A 20,398-nucleotide genomic window follows, 5' to 3' on the forward strand; every position below is an offset into this window, starting at 1 on the left:
GTAGAGTTTTGAAGAATTGATTTCCATTTATTCATTCTTATTTGAAAACAGAAATGGTTTGCAAAATATTTGGATACTCAAAGTTGCTCCAAATTTGTTGAAACAAAATTTTCTAGGTTCCTTATTACCAGATCTACTTGGGAAAATTATTGCATGTCATGTTTGATACACTTTCCTATAGGATTTTATTTAATCTTGAATATTGCTGATAACTTGAAAAAATATGTAGAAAAATATATAGGCTTCAGAAAAATATGATTCCAAGTTTGTTAATCTTCTTATGTCATGTACTTCCTAAGGAAAATATGTTTCATGCATGTGCTGTGGAAAACTTTGGAGGTGTAGTTCAAGTGCCTTTAAGGGCTGATTTTTGTTATTTTTGATAAAGAGCAAACTTTGTATAAAACATGCATGTGGTAATTTTTGTACAGTCATTATATGCTATGAAGAACCTAGGAAAATTATTAATTCTGTTGTTTGACACTTTTCATAGTACAAAGTAATTTCATGCTCATTTTCATGCTATAGCTTGTCATTTTGTGTAGGATAGTTTACTTATCCAAATGCCATGAAATTTTTATGGTAGTCTGTTTAGGGTAGTAGTATGCTACTGCAATTTTCTCAGATTTTTAGGAGCATCAGAAATGTAGGTTGCTATTCAAACCTATTATCAACTAGGGTTTAAGCCAGTGTCGCTTTAAGTGTGATTAAGAAAGTCGTAAAGTTTTGGTGTATCTTTGAAGCATTTCCTAAGATAGGTTAACTTAACATATTAGTAGTAGAGGAGAATGCAGTAGATGACATGTGCTTGTAGTATAGTTCCTTGGATGATGTTAACTACCTTGCATTAAACATATCCATCGCATTCATCTCCTTCGATGCACCGTTTGCATAATCACTTACGCGCATTGCATCATACAGGATCGCAAACCGAGAACCCAGTCGTCATACCCGAGGAGCAGTTCGAGGTGCAGCCGCAGGAAGTGCCAGAAGCCGACGAGGAGGGCGTTGAGGAACTTCCGGAGTGCCCCGATCACCGCCCGAGCTCCTTCGAGAGAGGCAAGCCCCGGAGCATTTTTCTCCCGGTTTGCAATTAATTAATTAAATGCTTTACTTTAAATTGATGCATTACGTTCAGGAGTTGTTTGCAACCGCTGCTGCATTATACCTTGCTTACCTTTGTTATACTATATCCTTGTTACCCTGGTATCCGCAGTCGAGTCAATGCTTAGCTGGCTTAGACCGGTAGAAGTCGGATGATTTCCTGTCACCTGCGAGCTATAGGTGGTTACCTGGATCTGCTTGGATGACTATGAAGTCATGGTATAACTAAGTGTTAAATGAAGTTGAGACCGGACGGAGACTTGCAGTGTTTTGGACTGTAGTGTTTTCCGTCTGTGTCGATTAAGGACCGGCCGTTGTTGGGCCTCGAGTCATGTTGAACGCATGCCTTACATTTAGCTGGCCGGATAAAGTACCTTCCGACCGCGAAGCTGGGAGATTTTTCGGGCCGAGTAAATTGCCCGCAGCGCACTGTGCCGAAGCAGGTGTGGTAGGACACGGGGGCGGGATGATAAGGCCAAAGTGCAGTCGGTCGGCCCCCGGGTACATGTGGTTCCTGGCAAACTCGAGGTTCCTGGAAAGTTGACTCGGTGATCAATATCTCACTTTAGCGGGTGAGTGAGATTTGTGTAAGGAACAAATCACCAGCTGGTTAGGAATCGATTCGAATCGCCATCGCTCCTGGATAGTGAGCACTTGACTTGAGTTACTTCATCGTAGTAAATGTTATGGAACACTTGGACAGTTATAATGAATATGACAGTATGGAAGTTGTTTAATGATCATTGGTTATCATTATCTGCTTAATCACATGTTTACTCTAGTATAGGTGAAAAATCTAGTTGACAGATTAATAATAATTAATTTGGCAATAATGTTTTTAGAAAGGTTCTTGAAATGCTAAAAATGCTTCTTTTTGGCAAATGAGTCAGCTACCCTACTATAAAGCCCTTCATAATCCTTGGTGTCATTTATTTTCGGTTATGTCGGGTAAGTCTGGCTGAGTACCTTCTCGTACTCAGGGTTTTATTCCCACTTGTTGCAGATGGGCAGATGTACTATGGCTACTGTATCAACTGCCTGTATCCTGCGATGGGTGATGCTTAGGACCATGGGCATGGTCATTCCTTACGTCTCATCTGATGCTTTTGTTGGAGATGATCATTCGCTGGCACTATATTTGAACTCCGTGTGAGTGTGTGTGGTTTTAAACAATTGACTTCCGCTACTTTTTATTCGAACTTGTTTTGTAATAACTATGTTTAAACTCTGATGTATCTGTTATGCAAACTTTTATGTAATATGTGATTGGTGACCGCTAAACTTATTACGATCATGGCTGGGACATGAGTTGGTTTGAAATCCTTCGTGATTTCACGGACTACCGGGTTATACGGGCTTAAGTTTGCTAAAGCGTCTGCGCTAGCGGATGATTTGCTTACTTAATTTCGTATAATTGGTCGGTTCTGTTACAAACTATCATGCAATACATGCTCCTTGCCGCTGCTGACCCACTTATGACTTATCTCAACATATACGCTGTATAAATAGTTGTACAACAATACCACTATTGTTTATTTATAGCTCACTGCTTCCTGCAAATTTGCGTCAATGTGAGCTATAGGATTTTGACCATCTAGAATGAACCATGCTGCCATTAAGGGACCCACTATGCATCGTTGTTCTATTTGTCCTATAAAGTCAAACAACTGTAAGGCCTTTTTCTTTTATCATGCATTATATTACCTTACAATCATTCCAGTTTATTACATCACACAGGCTAGCCATTCCATGCAGGACAGAACCAACATCTACTTGTTTTTCCAGTTGCCATGCATAGCGTTTTTATTACATGATAATTGAATCAATGTTCTGTTGTGAGCGACAACATTTCCAAAAAATCGTCGGCTACTACACCACATATGCTTCGAATTCAGTAGTATAGTTGAAATGTTTAAAGTTTTCATAAATACAGGTCTAATGAGCTCCTGATTTTATTTTCTAGCTTCCTCCTCTATACCGCTCAAGGTTTGTTTAGCTGATCACAGATGTCAGCTGCTACCCTGCTGCCTAAAGGTTAATTTCTTTATTGTTTTTAATTTACTTCAGTACATGTGTCTTTGGTTCTCCAAATAGGAGGTCTTTCGTTTGCTTCCATACGTCATGATTTCAACTTCCTATTTCTGTTCCCTATCCCAAAATGATGTACAACATAAATGAGTATGAGTTCCCTAGCTGAACTTATTTTCTAACTTATCTCTGTGTTTCGTTTTGCTTCACATGATGTTTGCAAACTACAGCCGAGTTGCACATGTTTTGTGGGCATAGTTTCTAAGAAAATATGCTAGATAAGGGGAAGTCAGCTGATGATCGATTCATCAGCAACACTAGTTGTTGCTCTAAATTTACGTACTCCATGTATTTCAGTTGAGTTGTTTGGTTATTAAATAATTGGGTACATCAGAATCCATTGCCTTTGACTTTGATAGATCCTAGAACTCATGGATTAGTTTGTTTACGAATATTTGACACTCCTACAACATGTTGTATAGAATATGTGTGCATGTAGATAGATAACTACCTCAGGAACCTTAGTTAGCTAAGTGGACTGAAAGGGCCACCAAGTTTGATAAACTCTGTTAAGTTTCAGCCATCAATCATGGGCTTGGTGCTAATAGAAAATCAAGCAGATCATCCTGCATATATAGCTTTGCCTGTAGTAATTACAGATATTGATAGAAGTTATTAGTTTAAAATTCAACTAATGATGATGATAGTGGACTCAACAGTTTATAGTTCGGTTTAGATAATAGTCATAAATGGAACTGCTGCTAGAAAACTGTTGTTGGTGACTGTTGGAAACAATACAGAATCTTTATAGTTTCAGTGATGCTGTTGTTGGTCACGGTTGGGGAAAAAGTAATAAATAATTTATTTTCCCATTTATTTCCTTGTGAACTCGTGTTGACGAACTCACAGCGACGAACTCACAGCACTACTATGCAAAAAGAGGTCTAATTGCAACAGCGTGACTCCTGCAAAATAGTTAGGCCCAACCTGCAGCTTCCAATTAATCTTAAATATAGTTGGTTATGAGCACCATTCAACTACACTGAACACTCTCACTTAAAATGTCCAACTGGTTAAAGAATGTGCTGCCATGTCTGCCTCTAAATTACATTTAGAAAAGATTAGTAATGAAGCTACAAAGGAGGAACCTTGTCTATATCAAAGTAAGTTCCACTAAGGTTCAATGCAGTGTCCAGAAAAAAAAACTTTGGTTAGTGTTGTTTTGCTGCTTTACTGACCTCATCTTGCCTTATTTTTCCTTCTCCATATTCTGGATGCACCAGTAGTTAAGTTGATCCGTGCCTGATATGTTATATACAGTACACGTATCATAAGATAATATAGCTCAGTTAACTGATGATGTAACTGATTAGAGGAACATACTAAGAATTTCCGTAATGAAAACCTCTTGGATTCGAATGGAATTCATAGGAACTCTGACCTGTTGCTTAAGACTCTAAGGCGGTTAAGAAGACAAGTTTTTTCCCAAGCTATCCTTGCAGATAGAAAGGCAAATCAGATTGCCCACATCGGAAACTGATTTTTTTAGCAGTGTTGTTTCATATACAATTCTAGGTTCTATTCATGACATAGGTATCTACTGCCATTTCCATTTACTTTTGTAGGGTATACATACAATATACATAGACAGCTAACACATTAAGGGTGCACTTCAATGGCGTTAACATCTCAAATTTGCTTGCTCTTCATTTTCAGATTGATGTCAATTTGTCTGGTTCGTCATATCGATCTTAAACAACGTCAACACTACACAGATTATGGACGTTGTAGTCATCCATTATTTATTGTTGCAGGACACAGGCTGCTCATTAAGAGGGCACACATTGAAGCCCCCAAACAAATGGCCAGCCATTGATCAACATCTGCGTTCAATTTTACCTATGTATAATTTGGCTCTTCAGCTTCTTCTATCCTTTTGTGCACTTATCCAAGGGAGTCAGTTTACCATGAACTGATCCCAAAAAGGCTGAAGAGGAGACCACCATGATCTCCATAACCATAAATGTAAGCGAGATATGCTTGTGTAGCTGGTTGAACATATTCTGAGGGCCTTGTGTATGACTAGGATATTGTCTACTATTGTATAGACTCTTCTATGTAGATCAGCTAGCTTTTCTTCATTGTACTGCTTTGTTGTGTCAAGGATGAGTAAAGGATAAATGATTCAGGGCTAGATGACTTTTTTCTAAGTCTTCAATTCATAATATACTAAATTCATGGAACAGTTCAGTTTCATACATGTATTGCGCACTTGAACATTGTACTGCTTTCAACTTTATACTTCAGTTCACTCAGATTTCTAACGCGCCCATTGTTACACAAAATCTCCATTTACAGGCACACAGACACGCGGATGCGCACGCCAATCTACTAGTAGCAACATGAGGACGGATGACACCGACGGAGAAAAACCAGTGCCACCAACTCACGGCCTTTCGATGCAGAAGAGCCAGCCAAAAAAACGGTGAGGACCATATCTACCACGACAACTTGCGGATATATGCTGACACGTGACCTATGGGGGTAATTAAATCACCATGCGTACGTTTAAAATAATATTGTAGCCAACCAGCCTGTTCGCTTGTTGGTTTCAGCCAGCCCAAACCAGCCAGTCAACAGTGTTTTCCTCTCACAATAAACCAGCAGCTGGCAGCCCAAACCAGCCCAGAAACCAACCAGCGAACAGGCCGAACATTTCAGTTGCATAGTCCCTGCCGCCACTTACCTCTTCGCCACAGCGACGTTCCTTCGCGGAAGTTGTGCGTGAGGGCAAGACCATGGTGGTGCCAGGAGCAGGCAATGGAGGAGGGTTTGGAGAGCGAGGAGGAGGCAGAGGTGCGGGATTCAACCCCGGTTTCAACCCAGGATTTAATCCAGGGTTCGGGGAAGTGGTCGTGGACACAGTTTCCACCCGCATGGTCGAGGTCATGGTCACGGCGCATATGGAGGTGGGCATGGAGGGTATGGCGGCTATGGCAACGGATATGGCCATCATGGACAAGGACGTCGGCCTTACTTTGGTGGAGGCGGATACGGCGGTGGACGCCGTCCTTGGTCTGGCCAGGGGCATTCCAGTCATCTGTCTATGGGGCCTATTCCAAATTTTGGTGGCACCAACCCTAACCAGCAACAGCAGGCCGGCGGGGGGCAACCTCTCCAACAGCAACCCGGTGGTGTCTTGGGGCACCCTTCTCAGAACGCGGGGGGCTCCATCCCGTTCCATGGGGGAGGGTCCCAGGCAATGGGGGGTTCATTCCCTCCCTAACTCGGGCGCGCAGGAGGGTGCACAGGGGGGGGGGTCACACCAGTTGGTTGAGCTGGCTCAAGGGAAGGCACCAGAGGGTGCTGCTCCTACCATGGGGGCAACGCCTTCACTGGACAACGTGGCTGCAACAGCGACCACGACATCGGCTTCGGCAACTGCAGCACCACATGCGACAAAGGAGGTACAGAAAGGCATTGTCCCACCGAATGCAAATGCTTCTAAAGTAAATGTCGAGGTACCGGAGTCATCAAAAAATGTAGGGAAAAAGAAGGGTACACCGTTTTGTTATCACTGCCACACTAAAGGTCATACCATTCATGAGCGCACTACAGTTATGTTGCGATATATGTTATGGTGACCATGTTACTAAGTTGTGCCCAAATATAAAGAAAATGAACGTTACTGCTATCCCTTGTGGCTATGCTGTAGAAGGTCTGGGTTCTATTTTATACCAGTCAATGAAAATCCTAAGGTCATTGTAGAGGAAAAGTCTGCTACGGTACGTGTGTTGGAAGGTTCCATTACTGCTGAGCTGTTAGCAGTGGAACTGGAAAATCTACTACCTGGCAAGACCAAGTGGGTGATTGAGGAGAAAGGCAAGGATGCCTTCACCACTAATTTTCCTTCCTCTGACCTTTTGGACACTATGGTTTACTGGGGCCCCATGGTTACAAAAACTGTGAAAGGCAAAATTCAATTTGAAAAGAGCGTGGAGGAGGATGTTTACAAGTATGAGATTGAGAAGGTCTGGGTGCAGTTTAGGGGGCTACCTAAGGAATTTAGGGAATTCCCCATTATCTGGGCAATTGCCTCTATCCTAGGTGTCCCAAGAGCTATGGATACTAAATTCATGAAGAAATTTGGAAGAGCAAGAATGAAAGTAGCGGTGCTAGATTCCAACCTCATCCTAGTCTTTGTGGATGTGGTCATTGGGGACTATGTTTACCAGCTACACTTTGGGGTAGAGCAGGGTATGCCTGATGGTGAGCTAGAGCTAATTGATCTAGACTCTACCATGGAGGATGATGACCCTAAAGGGGAAAAACCAAATGAGGACAAAACTAATGGGAAAATGGATATTGATGGAGGTAAAGAGGGGGATCACGTGCCTAACAATGATGCTGGTAATCAGCTACCAGTCGCTGGTGCTGCTGCTGATGCTACACAGCAACAAGCAAAAGGGGCTGATCCAATGCCCTCTCAGGGAAAGCTAGTGAAAGATCCTAACAGACCAGTGATTGTCCTTTCTTAAAATGTGAATGCAAATGGGGATGGCCAGTGGAAGGCTAAATTGATGCCCCCTCAAACAGACTCCGGGAACCTCAATAATTTGAAAGCACATAAGGGTGGGACAGTGTCTCCTTCGAGATCAAGCAAGAGGACTGCAGCAACTACGGATCAGGATTCCGTGGACAAGGCAACAAAGCTGAAGGCTAAAAGGAACATGGATACTACACCAGACAAAGGTACTCTTCAGGGGAACGCACTAGCTTCGACAGTGGGCAAGATTGCAGCAGCATGATGATCAGCGGGATCAGCTGATCCTAGTTGGACAACACCTAGAATCGTCAGCTCCATAGTTTTTAGTTCAAATGGATGGTTATCTACAAGACGTCTTGGTTATGTTTAGTCTAAACTTTATTTTGTTTCGGTTACCAGTGTGGCTGGCGGCAAAGGTGTTGTTTTTGAAGTTTGTGTGTGTGCCTTTGGGTGAGACGTTGTAATAATTGGCCTGATTCTATCAGTTGATAGATGAAGCCGGGTATAAACTATCAATTATCTAAAAAAATCACCATGTCTTGATTTGGATAGTCCTCACTGGTTTTTTTTCTAGAGCCAGCCCGACGCAGAGCCCTTCCTGTGCCGCTTGCGACATGCTGCCCTCCCCACCCTTCTGCCTGCACCCCTCTCGTGCCGCCGTCGCACTGGCGTCCCTCACTCACCCATCCTCGATTGATTCTTAGCATCTAGGTTCTCTCTCAGAACGATGGGTCAAGAGGAACGGAGATGTAGAACACGTAGGATGCCACATTTTAAAGTCATGGTACAAAGGAGTATACATATTTATATTGTTTGTTTGAGAGATGGAACATATGCTTACCATGATTGGAACAATGTTCTCGAAACGGGGAACATGTTTCATTTTGGTAATGCGTCTCGAAGCAACTAATACGAACCTGATTTTACTGTAGCTCATTAGATTTTCATCTAGTGTCCATACAGTAGCTACGTAAACAACACAAGGCATCGAGTCGAATTGCATGGTAATGGTGAGGAAATTGGCTAGTCTGACCTATCTTTTGCATTTTAGTTAGAAAATACCCTCCGTGAGAAGTTGTACAAACGAAAGAAAAGTATGGTCAAATAAGCTAGTCTGACCTATCTTTTGCATTTTAGTAAAAATAGAGATAGTGAAAAGCGTGGTCAGGAAAGAATGCAAAAAAAACATGTTTGGTTTCAAGTTTCAACTTATTTTGGTTATAAACAACTTAACAGGGCTCTGGACTCGTAGTATTGTTCCTCCCATTCATATGTTCAATCTGGGTCAAGTTCCAACCTGCATTTAGAATGATGTTTCATGTTATTTCCATTTCTCATCTGTGAATAGAGTTCTCAAAATGTGAAAAGAGACCATGTTCCACATGATAAGGTTGCTAAGGGTTGATCACATACTCCCAAGGGCAATGTAGATTACATGACCCATAGATATCATCACGAAGGATGAATACGGTCTCTTGAAAATGTGCTATGAGGATGCAAGGTCAACTACTTGGAGTCTAGAGTCTAGATGAGGTACAAAACAGTTAAAAACCTCATTACATACGATACGGGATTCATTTGTACATGATGAGTAAATCAATCTGTAACACAATTCACTAAGAACATTGATGTTGTAACCTTTCTTCTCAAACTTGTAACACGAGATTTGATTGATTTTTATGTTGCTTTTGTTAGTATTTTTTTGAGTCATGACTAGAACTTGTAATAATAATAATAATAATAATAATAATAATAATAATAATAATAATAATAATAATAATAATGATGATGATGATGATGATGATGATGATGATGATGCTTGTATGCATATAACTAAGAGCATTTTTACGATGGTTGGAAATGCTTCCTAATGCTTGCTGACCCTTTTCTAATGCCTACCCAAAATAGCTATTTTTATTGATTTTATTCGTTCAAGGGCATTATGGTCATTTCGCACGGCCCTCCCCCTCCTCTCCCGCCCCACACCCCCCACACACACCCCACTCACGTGACACACGTCGAACTCACCGGTCTCTCGCACGCACCTAGCTCTCTGTCTCCCTCGTCCTAGCCACCACCGCCCTGCTCTCTCCCTCGCTCTAGCCGCCGCCGCCCTCGCACGGGCGTCGCACCGGCCAAAGGTTCACCCGGTCACCCCACGCCAACAGGAACTGCCTTCGTGCCCTCGCCCCCGCTGGAATTATTTCACCATCGAACTCGCTAGAAATGAGGACAACAACGAAGACGACGACGAGTTCCTGCCACTGGAGATCCAGGACGACGACGAGGACAGTGACTTCCTCCGATCTGTCTCCCTCAACCGGCATCCTTCTCTGGCTCTGTCTACATCGACAGAGAGCCGGCCTCTGCCTCCGTCCCTTCTCCCGCGGCAAGCTCGCAACAACCCTCCGGAAGGTACCGATTAGAATTAATCTCGTTCTTTTCTTATTGCGTGCAGGGCCAATTTGAGTATTGTTATGTGTATATCTAAAGCCATAGATCTGCTATTTTATTTTTGTGGTTCAGTACTAGAAGCTTTAGTGATTAACCTTTAGAGAAATTAGCGGATGATGCATCTAATGTAGTTCTGTAGTAAGCTGATGTCCATTGGTTCCAGTGGCCTGGTGGATTTGACCACAAATCCTGAACACATGCCCAATGTAATTTGGTTCAGTGCTTCGCATCCTTTTTCTAAACCCATTGTCCCAATATTACAGATCTGAGTGCCATGATTGTGAAGGGCTGTGCAGCAATAGCTGCTCGTCATGTTGTTTGCTGCTGCGGTTCGCACCTTGCAAGACTGCAACACTGAGGGTAAGATGTAGTCTACCTTATATGTAGCAGCCACATAGTATTGTCAAAATGAAAATTTTTGAGATAAGACCTTTCATTGCATATGGTAGGTGATTATTTCATGCCACAAGTTATTTTCTAGTGCAGGTGGCCATCACCATGCTCAATATAAAATTCAGGTAATAGATTACTCTATTTCTGTTCCTGGAACTACTGTGTTTTGCAGTAGTGTATGAAAGTAATTAGTATCTGTTGACCCGTCTATTTTTGCAATGATTAACAATCATATATTTGTTCCTGGTGCTTAATCATAGTTTTTTCTATTTCTAGCTTTTTTTTTTGTTTGGGGGACACATGTGATTTCTCGAATGACAGAGGGTGGTTTCTTATATTCTTATGTTTGTTTGGGGATGGAAACGGTGCTTAGTCACTTTTGCAATGACAGACAGGGTGTTGAATCACATTCATGTTCCTGTCTGCTTTGTATACTGAACATAGCTAGTCTCACTGTTCTTGTAGTGACTTTAGTTCGGCTTAGATAAATCAACCTTTGCTTGTCCTGACTGAATGCATCCTAGTGTGTCTGCTCGAATCCAATGGGGAATTGGCTATTGTCATGGCTCATTCTCACGTTGCTCACGTCCTCGCTTTGTCAGACACTCCACGGCAGATCTATGCGACCCGGATATATCCGCGCTGATTGCAAAGAAGCTACGTAGTTTCACGATCTCGTCATGCCTGGACACAGGAACGTGTCATTATGGCAGAGGCTCAGGTATGCTTTTCCTCATTGTTGCTTTTCTGATTTGGTGAGAAATGTGTTTGAGTTCTGATTCAGTTCTAATTGCTTGGTGTTGTATGCATCAGGCGGTGGCTTGAGGAGGCAGTGCTGGAGAAGACGCTCTCAGGAGTCGAACAATCAGTAGGATTTTGCCATAATGATCTTGCTATTTAAGTTACGTTTGCTGTTTGATTTTATTGCTCTGCACTATTCCAGACATTAAGGAGCAGAGAAGAACAGGGAATCTTTTTTGTAGCTTTCATGTTAAGATTCCCCAGAATTATGAGACCAAATGTTTTAATTTATGCATCTTACAAGGTACATATGAATGTTGATTTGCAGTAGTTTACAGGAAGTGTGGAACCACTTCTGATGTTGTCTTTGTAACTATATTGATGGAGCTAGCTGAGTAGAAATGGACTGCAGTGAAGAGCCCTTCTTTTGATATGAACAGTCTAAATTTAGTTGATGTACAACAAAAAAAATCAATATATGATATTTTTTTGTTTTCAGGTCTCTTCATCTGGAACATTTCTTGGCTGCTTTCTGACTGGACTATGATGTCCCTAGCGCCCATCAAGGTGAGGCCTTCCTCTCCCTCACTCAGATTTGTATACATGCCAGGATGTTGCAAAATAGCATATGAAATTCCTTCCTACATGGTGCTACAGATGAGCAATGGTTTTGTTTAATAGTCTCCGTTTCATATATCCAAGCATAGTTTGTGATTGGAGATGCTTTGTATATTTCGCTACAAGTACAGATTTGCATGGAGCGCTCTCAATGAACTTGTCAAATTTATATAAAATGGAAAACATGCTATCCTATGTTGCTAATTAATAGTTTGATCAGTGATGGTGCCATCGGAGTATTTAGCTGCAAATAACAGCAACCTCCTGTTACTTGGAGACTCATGCTGATAACCTGGCATGTGTTGTTTTGAAGTAATTGAGCCCTTTCATTTGACCGCACCAAACCTTTTGCATCTTAAAAGTTATTTTTTTCAAACGACTCAAACAAGGATTGTAATCATCGATATGTTCCTCTTTTTGTTAGAAGCAATAAAAAGAAACCCAATCATGGCTATTATTATTACCAATGCTTTGATGATATGTTTTATCGCAACAATCGAAAATGGATAGACATAGATAAACTTGCTGCACTTTTTGTGTAGGTCACAGTTGGTCGAAGAAATGTGCCCAAGGGGAGGGTGTGGAACCCTATGGAGCAGAGCAAATGAACTGAGGTTAGTAGCATTGTAAACTACACTCGGATTTTTTTCACGTCGGCCGGGGGTCACCCGCAAAATGTCCAGCTATGGTCGGCCAGGGATCACCCGCGGGAGGGAAACTACACTCAAATTTTGCGGGGTTAAAATTTATTATCAATTGTTTTTCTCTTTCACACATCATTTGGTGGGTTTTTTTATCTGATTGGCAATCACAGTGTTTGGAAGACATCATGGCTGCATAGACCAAAATGTTGCCTGTAAGAGGGAGGCGAAATGATGACAGAAGGCTATGCACAACATGAAGCTTCTCTGCTGCATATATGAAAGATTGATTTTTATGAATATTGTTTTATTTTTAACTTTCCTCCGTCATGCTGAAATGGAACTTCTTTACATTTCAAATGAGAGATGCAATAATTGATTAAGGCTTTTAGAAAAGTATGTGAGCACCCTTCTTCTAACTATTCTGTATGCGGTGACAACATTTCCGGGATCTGTTTTCTGTCTACTCACGTGCTTTGATTGATGTTTCCCATACCATTACTAAGAAGGCAAGGATGTATTTAGATTGGTAATATTTAGATTCTGAAACCAATATTTCATTATGGAATCCTTATTGATATACAAGTATTTTGTGGAATAGTAGTTCACTCGGCCAAAATGTGAGAGTGAGCGATTGACTCGTTAACACGGACAAGTGATGCTTAAATAAGTCCATAGGAAAAACAAAAAAAATTAAAAAATAGCCATAGTGGTAGGGATCGAACCTAAGAGTGGGCGATTGACTATCTCACAACGACCCGTAGTTCACTCGAACAAAATGTGAGTGAGCAACTGACTTGTTAACATCAAAAAGTAATGCTTGAATAAGTCAATAGGAAGAAACAATTTTTTTAAAAAAATGGACATAGTGGTAGGGATCGAACCTATTCCCTCTGCAGTCAAAAGTTGCAAGATTTACCACTAAGCTATGCTTCAGTGTGCAGCTAAGTTTAAGTTACAAGGGCTCTTTTGAAAGCAAGGGGGAGCAAAACCCAGGGATGAAAAACCTCCCACTAAAAACCAATAGTAACTAGAATGATATCCCTATGAATTACCCACCTAAGGAAAAGTCGGGATGCCTGAGGGATTGGAGTTTCCAAATTAGGCATAAATATTTGTCTGTAAAAATGAACTCATAAAAGGTACAAATTTGTCATACTTTCCTTTTCCATTGTTTTTTTTCAAATTTGTCTTCCAAAGTAGATAATGAATCCGTTTCGGGCAATTCCTATAATGTTGTTCAGCAGTACTTGAACGTCTTTATTTTTTGAAATTCCTATAAATATACAAAAAATCAAAATAAAATAAAATAAAAATGATATCAGAATGTATCTCGGCCTGTTAGCAGGAGAAAAAAAACATCAAAAAATTGGCGTGCAAAATGTGGTGCACAAGGATTTGAACCTGCAAGGTGCTGCTCCTAGACCAAGTTAGCTTACCACTCGAACAATCCCTACTTGATGTCTATAGAGCGTTGTTACTTCTTTTCTCTCCACAGCCTGTATGCAGGGGTAAAAACATCAAAAATTATGTTCGAATTTCAAATTGTTCAAACAAAGTCGGAGAGGACGACACAATTAGAAATTATCCTTCTCAACTATCATTATTGAACCAATCATTATTCAACCTGATGACACATGGACCAAGACGTGTGAGTGGTCGATTCACTTTTAAAACCGTGGTGGCTAGTAGGTATAGAATATATATAGAATTTGAAGTTAGTTAACTTAACTTGAAAATGAATGCGTAAAAAGTGTAGGGACCGAATGTAATAATGTCTAGTTTTTTTTTGAAACAGCCCACTAGTCCTAGAAGGATGCCCAACCCACGATTGCCTTAGCTCATATACTGCTGGGTTTATAGGGATACCTCACATTGGACAGAGAAGGGGGGATTCGCACAAACTCAAAGATTACAGTTAAATGATGTGTCCCTCAACAGAGTTACAGCCATAATCATGGGTACATACCAGATCGGCAGAGAGAAAAGAAAGATCGAGAACACAAAGAACATTCAGATAAGCGTACAAACTGAAAACACAAAGAACATGAGATGGTGAGGACAACAATAGTCGGTTCAGAGTATTCAGAATTATCTTAATTCATAAGTTGCCTTCCTCTCCATGACTAAAAGCATATAATTGGCGCCGATCATCGACCAAAATAAAAGCTGTGCCAAACTTTTGGCCTTTTGAAGCCATGTGTAGAGCTGTTTGTCCCTTCTTATCTGTTCTAAAACCAATCCCTGTATCCTTATTTAACAGTGTAGTGACCACCTCACATGGCCTATTCTTGCTGCTGAATGCAAAGTCTGGAGAGGATGGTGTTCCCCATGTGCATTAGCGATGGCCAGATCCAATGGCACTCCCTGAAAATCATCTCTAAAAAAATCCAACATCGAGTGCCTGCTAAAAAAAAGGTCCAACAAAAACAAAAAAAAAGATGGTGAATTCCTCACTCAACACTTATGCAATGCAGGTGAAGCAGAATTTACCACCTTACTGTTTTGGACTTTTGGTGGGTACAAGGAATGAGCAACAAGAATAAATAATCATGGAACATGTATAAAAAAAAATCATTGAACAAAGCACCAAAATTCAGAAGTTATTATTTCACCCATCAATCATAGGCAGAACAAAGCAGGAACAATTTGGTAATCCTAATGTGTATCACCAGTCAAACAAATTTAACAAAGTAAACATTGCTCCAATTCATTTCAGACATTAAGATCTATGGACTCCACATCTACTTGACATTCTAGCTTTTTTGTCAGAAGAATGCTCAATTCGCTTTATTAGAGGTGACCTTCATCAAGTTGAAGGCAAGTACCCTGCCTTGATTTTCAAGCAACAGCGATATCCTCAGAGAATAGAACGAGCAGTAGCAAATCTATCTATTAAACCATCACATATATTGGCTCCTGAGCGATATCCTGAAAAAAAATATTGGACAAGAGTTGAGTCTTTGTTATACTACAATAATCAGTCAACTAAGATGAAGTTTATAACTTCCAACTATTTAACACTGATGGTGGCATCTAACAGAAGCTTAGTAAACCGATATTCAGAGATCCAAAGTTTAAAACAGTTCAGAAAGACTCATAATATCACCAGGACTGATAATGTTTCAGGCATCGATGATAACAGAGGGGGGGTGGGGGGTGGGGGGGGGGTGGGGGGGGGGGGGGGGGGGGGGGGGTACGGGGGGATGGGGGATGGGGATGGGGATGTGCAGACCCAGAAACAGAGGCAAAGCGCCGCGAGGTGGAGCTGGGGTGGTTAGTCTTTTGCCTGCTGCGCCTAGTACTTGCTGCTGCTGCTCGGCGTTCGGCCGTGGCCTGCGAAATTTACGTCCTGGACAGCAATGGCGGCACACTCGTCCTGAGCCTCTACCAGTTCTTCCTTAGCCAGATGCAGCACGACGAGAGCAGCGCCCCACGGCGGCCAGGCCCGAGGAGGCGTCAGAGTGTGGATCGATGCTGGGTGATCGGAATGGGACGTTGTAGACGGCGACGCGGCGAACGTGGCGACGATGGAACCCTAGAAAAAAATCTTTTTTAATTAAAAAGAAGATTTTCATCTAACTAATTATTGAATCATACATCCCAACTATGCTCCTCAAAGCATTATTTTTATAATTATGGATTTACCGTTTTACCCTTGATTAAAAAAAACTACGAAAAAGGAATTGCCGCTCTTTATTTGAAGTCATAATCCTCTCAACTTTGGAGGTGTTGGGAGGCGTTACAGCGCATATGGACCCACCGACCATAGACACATCCAACGTCTCCCGACGCCTCCCTCATTGGTGCCTCTCCAACGCCTTTCCCTCATATGGGCCCCACCAATCATTGACACAAGCTAACGCTTACTGATGCCTTTCCAACCTATAATAAAAAGTTCTATAACTAATAGAGACACAAAATAAAGACTACTGGCCGTCTCGACCCCGCCCTCTTGCTCATTTGACCGTCAGCCTTCCTCTCCGACCATTGCCTCCTCTCCTGCTGTCCCCGGCCACGGAATACCCTCACCACCGGCCGTCTTGACCCGCCTTTCCTCCTCGTCCCCTACCCCACACACCGCCCCACCGCTCCGCCCAGTGCGTGCTAGGGTTTAGGGTCTAGGGCTCCCCCGTCACCCCTAGCCACTGGTACCTCACCACCGGGCGTCTCGACCCACCCTCCTCCTCCTCTTCTCGCCATCGCCTACCGCGCCCTAGGGAAACGGTGACTCACACAATGCGCCTTATGAGGCGACTGCAGTCAAGTATTTCTGTATAAAAAAAAACAAGATGATTTTGTAATTTTTCCAACAAAGTGAAGTAAAAGTAGGCTGGCCGAGGCCCGTGTGGGGGAGCACGTACATATCCGGTTCTCCTCGCCTGCATGCATCCGTGCTCGTATTAAAAAAAACATCCAAATGTGCTCAAAAATTCCAAGAACAATATAAATGGATGGATGATGAAAAGTTCTATGTTCGTACAAAATTTGAGATGCAAAAAAAATATACAGGGAGAATAAAAAAAGTGGAATCAGCACTTTAGTGCCAAATCCGCAGCTTTTCATGTGCTGATTTCACTTTGCTGTATCTTATATAGATTTCTGTTGCATACTCAAAATATATATGAACATAGAACTTTTTATAATCTATTTCATTCATATTATAGTTGAATTTTTTTGACCATATTTGGATGGTTCTTTTTAAAAATCGGAACACGAGAACTTGGCAAAGGATCTGTAGTCGGGTGGAAGACTGGAAGGCATGGAACTATGGAAGGGAGGAAATCGTCACTGCTGACATCACCAGCTCCCGCAGGTTCCTCTGCGTTCCGAGCTGTCAGGCTGTCCCATCTTCACAAACGTGCTAAAAAAATTCCAAGAACAATATAAATGGATGTACGATGAAAAGTTCTATGGGCTCGTTTGGCGTAGCTCCTTGGGGCTCGGCTCCTCACCCGTGACTGTAGGCTACACTGTAGGACACCGTAGCATAGAGCTGTTTTGGAAATCGAGACAAAAAAAAATGAAACTGATGAGAGGAGGAGGCCGGTGAAGCCACGATTTTGAGCTCCCCTGCTCCGTGCTACAGTGTTGCAATAGTAGCCGGAGCTCCTCCAAACGGGTCCTATGTTCGTATAAAATTTGAGATGCAACCAAAAAAAATACAGGGAGAATAAAAAAAAGTGGAACCAGCACTTTAGTGCCAAATCCGCAGCTTTTCATGTGCTGATTTCACTTTGCTATATCTTCTTATATAGATTTCTGTTGCATCTCAAATTATATATGAGCATAGAACTTTTTATAATCTATTCATTCATATTATAGTTGAATTTTTTTGACCATATTTGGATGGTTCTTTTTAAAATCGGAACACGAGAACTTGGCAAAGGGGTTTGTAGTCGGGTGGAAGACTGGAAGGCATCGAACTATGGAAGGGAGGAAATCGTCACTGCTGACATCACCAGGCTCCCGCAGGTTCCTCTGCTTCCGAGCTGTCAGCTGTCCCTTCTTCACCAACGGCTGCATCTCCCGCCGGGGTGGCACAGCATGACAGCAGATCTTCCCGCCAGACAGGTGCACCTCCTCTATTCCCGATCCCCGTCCCATCCCGTCCCCGTCGAACCGTGGCGAAGCTGCTGCTCCGTGCCTTTTGTCCTTTCCACCCCAACGGCCCTACCCTCCCGGGCAATGCGACGCCTTCTGGTTCCCCTCTCCGAAAGCGACCACACCTCCCGCCTGCATCGCTCCTCGCCACGACCCGAGGGCCCCCGCTCCTTGCGCGCGTAGGTACAACGACCCTTCTCCCTCGCCCCTTGTGCCTTCGCCAATTGCCATCGCGTCGAGAACGAAAAAAGAGCTTCTCGCGGCAAAGGCGCCGTCCCCTCACGAGTCCCGGCGCATGTGCCTGTAAGGGGTCACCACTCACCGGTCACGTACACCCGATGCGGTGACAGGGTAACCGACGAGATCACGGGACACATGTCCAGCGCCGACGCCCGGCAAAGCTTCGCGCCTTCGCGGGGAGTCGCCGGGCGGACAAGTAGCAGTGCACGGTAGAGCCGTTGAGGCAGGGGCGAGCCTCTCGCCCTCCGCTCTCGCTCTTCCGTCCTCGTCGACGTCGTGCGTGGCGCCTCCCTTTCAGGTGTGTCCCTTTCCGCATTTACGGCGCTCACGCTTCTCGCTCCAGTCCAGTCTCCGCCCCCTTCTTATCCCCCACGCAAAGTCCGGTCGGGGCAAACGGAAGCGAAACAGGGCCCGTCTCTCCCTCCACTCCGCAGACTGCATCTCATCCTCTAGCTCAGTCTCACGATCCAGTAGTTCACTAGCGCTTGTCATCGCAAGTCCAACGGCATGGGTGAGGGTGAGGACGACCAGCGGAACCAGATGCTGGGCGCGGGCCGGGACCATGAGCCGGAGCGGGCGGAGGCGGAGCCGGAGGAGGGCAAGAAACTTAGGCCCGGCGAGGTGGAGGCCGGCGGCGACGAGACCGGCACCGGCACGGCGGCGGCGACCTGCGACTACTGCGGAACCGCGGCGGCGGCGGTCTACTGCCGCGCCGACTCCGCCAGGCTCTGCCTGCCGTGCGACCGCCTCGTGCACGGCGCCAACGGGGTCTGCTCCCGCCACGCCCGCGCTCCGCTCTGCGCCGACTGCCGCGCCGCCGGGGCCGTCTTCCGCCGCGCTCGTCCTCCGCCTTCCTCTGCTCCAACTGCGACTTCGGGAGGCACCGTGATGGCGGTGACCCACCGCTCCACGACCGCTGCGCCGTGCAGCCCTACTCCGGGTGCCCTCCGGCGGGCGACCTCGCGGCTGTCCTCGGGGTGCCCCTCTTCGACAAGCCGGCCGCTGAAGATGGTGCCTGGTGGAACATCTGGGAGGAGCCGCAGGTGCTGAGCTTGGAGGATCTGATCGTGCCCACCACCCCTTGCCATGGATTCGAACCTCTCTTAACGCCGTCCTCGCCCAAGGTAGTACCAATGCCTTCTTCCCATATATCACTGCCCCACTAAATTTTAGTCATGCCTACGTTATATTCTTCCCATATATCACTGCCCCACTAAATTTTAGTCATGTCTACGTTATACTCTGACTTGTCTGATCTAAATTCTCAACTGGTTATCCGATCCACAAGAACCGGAGCATCTCACCGGACGGGAAGATGAACGAGGAGATCCTTAGGCAGCTGGGGGAGCTCGCAGAGTCTGATGGCGGTGCGCAGGCATCAGCAGGTCGTGACGAGGCAGAGCAAGCTGGTGGAGATCAGTTCCCTTCCTGGGCGTCGCCACAGTATGCCACTGGACATGGCAATTTTGGAACAGAGAACAACCACGAGGTTGCAACCATGCCTACTCCTCTTTACGAGGTTTGATCTGCGGACTTGAATCTCTTCTATGACGGATTACCCCCGTTTTTTACAACCTAAAACTATGGATGTAGACATGTAGTAAGGATCTTTCACTGCATTTGTTCACCCATTGAGGGGGCATTGAGTGACAGCATCGTTCAGAAACTTATACCTAGACAAGTTAGTGTCTGAAGCATTTCCATTTGAATGGCAGAAACCATAGATGGCATATTCTACAACATATATAATTTTTTCTCAAAACGTGCTTTGCATTAAGTCATACCTATCTGATGAGGGATATATTCTGATCGAAACTGCCTCAGTCTCATGACTTCAGCATACATCTCACGGGAGTAGGAAGTGAACAGTGAGTACCCATGCTGTTCACAAACTATGGATGAAGTCAGTACTTATAGAAGTTATGAAAAATCTTCGCAAAACATGTGGTTTCTTCTCACTGGAAAAAAATTCCAGTAAAATTTTTGCCACAGCATCAATCAAAATTCAAAAACTATGCCAAGGAAGATA

General features: G+C 43.8%; 1 long non-coding RNA gene and 1 pseudogene across 1 annotated transcript; one reads left to right on the forward strand and one right to left on the reverse strand.

Annotated features, from left to right (window-relative positions):
- Positions 1–14,513: 14,513 nt before the first annotated feature.
- Positions 14,514–15,796, reverse strand: LOC136464688 (uncharacterized). The gene is made up of 3 exons (XR_010761243.1): positions 15,761–15,796; positions 15,330–15,456; positions 14,514–14,929 (listed from the first exon to the last, which is right to left on the reverse strand). It is a non-coding gene; the product is annotated as an uncharacterized lncRNA (long non-coding RNA).
- Positions 15,797–18,715: 2,919 nt separating this feature from the next.
- On the forward strand, positions 18,716–20,218 carry LOC136464689 (zinc finger protein CONSTANS-LIKE 13-like; annotated as a pseudogene).
- Positions 20,219–20,398: the final 180 nt, after the last annotated feature.

This window comes from Miscanthus floridulus, chromosome 7 (genome assembly GCF_019320115.1).
Source record: "Miscanthus floridulus cultivar M001 chromosome 7, ASM1932011v1, whole genome shotgun sequence".
NCBI classification, from domain to species: Eukaryota; Viridiplantae; Streptophyta; class Magnoliopsida; order Poales; family Poaceae; genus Miscanthus; species Miscanthus floridulus.